Here is a 3,761-nt window from a genome sequence, read left to right on the forward strand (position 1 = left end):
GTAATGTATCGCCCAGGCCTATTAGTGGTATTTAACCATTCGTGTGACCCGGTACTATGAAATTACATTGCTCGATTTAAGCTATACGCGTGCACCTGCAAAACGTGCACCGTATACCCGAATAGTATACTTCTATGTGTTCGCAGCCTTATGGCCGCCTATTGTCTAGACCTAGGACACATAATCCCGAATCGTCACGTGATTTAAGTCGCTTATCCCATATAAAGAATCCCTGGTCAAAGCCTATAGTATCATTAACAGATCATACACGCTAAACACAACAGGCAAGCACGTTGAGGCAAGTAATTTGTCAGTAGTAATAAAACTACGACGAGATTATTAACGTACCTCAAAGATTGGGAAAACTGGCAATCATGCTGTTCAAATAAAGATGTTGTTGTTGTTGTTGTTGTTGTCACATGTTTCGGTTATGCAACCAGGTAATTCTTACGAGTATTGCCACATTTCTTTTAATACAAACACATTTGTGCTAACGATGGCTATATCGCACTGTTTACATATCGAAATAAAGTAATAAGTAGAAATGTCACTGTAAACTATTGCCTCTGTAGTTTTCCGAGTATTATAACCTGCACGAATATTTTCTGCAACACTGTAAGTGAAAGGTAGGTCAAGAGTTGGCCGAGGGGGACGAGATTGCCATCGGACCCAAAACGACTACTTCGTGTAAAGCTTTGTAAACATCTACATCTGCATTAGTGTGGGGGTAATTAATGTCTTAATATTGAACTTAAATGAACTATAACCTGTCCAGTATAATAAGATGTAAAGTGGCCCATTTATACTTTGTTATCTCATAGAGGGCGTCTTTGAAAGAAGTCTACCGTGGGAATTGCATTCTTTTAAGCTCTTTCATAATTTCAGATCAAAGTTCATTGTGGGTAATATCTTATGAGACTTTTGAAAGTTAGTCACCACAGTTTTCAATGGGAGCTACCTACTTGCGTTTTTCACATTCTTTGGTCCAGATGTCTCCTCAATACTTGTATATATTAGCAAAGTATTTTAATGTGATTATTTCAAATAGCTAATCTTGTAAAAGACACGAAAAATCACGGAGGATTCCCTTTGAGTTGCAGTACATTCACATGGCTGTCAATGGGGGAGATTTGTTCTGTTTATCTCCCGTCGATCGATGTCTGAGCAAGCACTGTATTAAAGTTGCAACTTTCTTAAATTGTGATAGTCAAGAACCAAATAATTGAATTTTGTAACTTGACTACTGATGAAAGTTAAACCGAATAATGAGCCATGAGTACAGTACGGCAACAATAGGATAACAAATCTTCTCCAAAAAGTCCACTGCATTTCATATCCACTAATAAATAATAATCTTGCTGACAATAAATGCAATATATGATCATAACAATTTGATGAGTAATTGGAAAACTGTCATTCTTTTCCACATTAATTAAAAACATTATGGCCATCAAGAAAAATATTATTTGTGGTAGTCAATGTACTAAACAAATCGTCGGACGCATCACATACTGGTCTATCTCGAAAAACACGCATTTCGAGAAAATCGCAATTGAAAATCTTCGTATTAAGTTAACCTTTCTATAATTTAATTAGACTATGGATTTTAATGAAAGTGGTTTTAAATTAAAGCATATACTTAACAAATTTATTTAAGTGGAATCTTGAATTATATTTATGTATGCAGTATTGCTTAAAACTACACTAAAGTTGTAGTTCTGTATGTGAAATAGTTAATTTCCCGATATCGTATTTAAAGTGCGTTTCATACTGGTCTATCTCGGGGGGCTATCTCAATTTCGCGAACAATGATGTGACTTTAGACGCATCACATACTGGTCTATCTCGAGATAGACCAGTATGTAATGCACTTTCAATACGATATCGGGAAATTAACGATTTCACATACAGAACTACAACTTAAGTGTAGTTTTAAGCAATATTAAGCACTTAAATAAATCGGTTAAGTATATGCTTTAATTTAAAACCACTTTCATGAAAATCCATAGTCTAATTAAATTATAAAAAGGTAAACTTAATACGAAGATTTTCAATTGCGATTTTCTAGAAATGCATGTTTTTTTCGAAATAGATCAGTATGTGAAAATACGTATTTTGAAAAAATCATAGATAGTTTAAATTAAACATTTTATATCTAATTATCTAGGAAAAATTGAGGTCTGTAATTTGTTGTACTGGAAGACCTCCGTAAAAAAGAACTATATATACCAATTTTCTCAAAAAAGTCAAAAATTCAAGATAGACCAGTATGTGATGCACCCGACGATGAATCATTGTCTATCCATGAAGAAAAATGAGTTTTCTTATTGAAAATTAGATTTTAAAAGGTGTCATTCATTAGATTTTATACATAAATTGCACACCTGTGGATGTTGCCATAAACAGAAACAAACGAGCGTTTGGGGGAAATATTACAAAATGTGTTGTATAATTACCATTTTTTGCATATAGGACATTAGATTTAATAATAAAAATAATATTTGAGATTCATCCCGGGAGGCTATGAAACATGTATAATAGCTTACGAGAGCATAGTATGCAGGGGGCTAGCCTGTTATATCATCAGGGAATCAAGCAAAAGTAATCTATTTTGGTATAAACAGCCAGTTTCTACACATTTGATAAGAGCATTTCCTAAAACTGGACCCTAATTTTGATATGATCCTATTTTGTCAAACATTAATATTCCTCTATTCTCTGGTTTCAAGCAGCTCCCCGAGGTGAGTTTTTTAATTTTTTTTTCAACTGAAATACCCAGCAAACACAAAACGTTTTAGACATCATTCGCAAAAGGTTAGAAAAGGTTGTCAAAAACATTTAAATGTCGGGTTATATAAAGGACGTATGAAGGGTATAAAACGTTTTCATAACATGCAAAAACATTTGTTGATAACCTACTGCAAATATTCTAACATAATGTTATTCAAGTGTTGACAAAAATATTTGACAAAAATGTTTGCACAAAATATTTTACAATAACGTTTTGAAAACTTTTTAAAAATATTGTTGCAGTGTGTTTCCAAACAAAACGTTTTAAAACGTTTTCATTACCTTTATATAACCCGACATTTAGTTATATAAACCAAAACCCAAAATATAACACGTTTAAAATGTTTAAAAAACATTTTTGTGTTTGCTGGGTAGGTGACAACTTTAACCCTTAACCCTAATCGTAGGGGTTAGTGGTATTGAGGCACATGGTTGCAAAAGAAATTAAGCCTCCGGAGCAGCTCATAGCCATAAAATATTACAACATAAATGGGGGGGGGGGGGGGGGGCGGGTGGAGGGCGTGTAGGATAAATCCCCATATTTTGATAAAGGGAGATGGTTTATACAGTCATCTCCCATGTGGACACCTGTATGCGAGTATTCAGACCAAACAAACCTCATAGTTGGCAGTTTTAGCCTAAAGAGTCCAAATTTATACATTGTAGTACCATTTTTTAGCTTCAAGGTGGCAATTTTTCGCGCCCTTCGCGCGCACTTGATATATAAAATCAGTCTGTATCCAAAAGAAGCTGGATTCACTGTACTTGCAATCTTGCAAACCCCAGCCCCCAATATCAAGAAGAAATACGCCACTCTTTTACAGTCCTACGTTGATATCAAGGTTATATTCTATCACAAATCACGTATTATGTAAACAATAACCAAGCAAAGGTCATTTTATACATATGTTATACATGTTATAAAGTGCCAAGTTCGTGAAGTTATCTTCTCAGTAATTGCAGTATGTTCA

This window comes from Amphiura filiformis, chromosome 4, assembly GCF_039555335.1.
Source record: "Amphiura filiformis chromosome 4, Afil_fr2py, whole genome shotgun sequence".
Taxonomy (NCBI): domain Eukaryota; kingdom Metazoa; phylum Echinodermata; class Ophiuroidea; order Amphilepidida; family Amphiuridae; genus Amphiura; species Amphiura filiformis.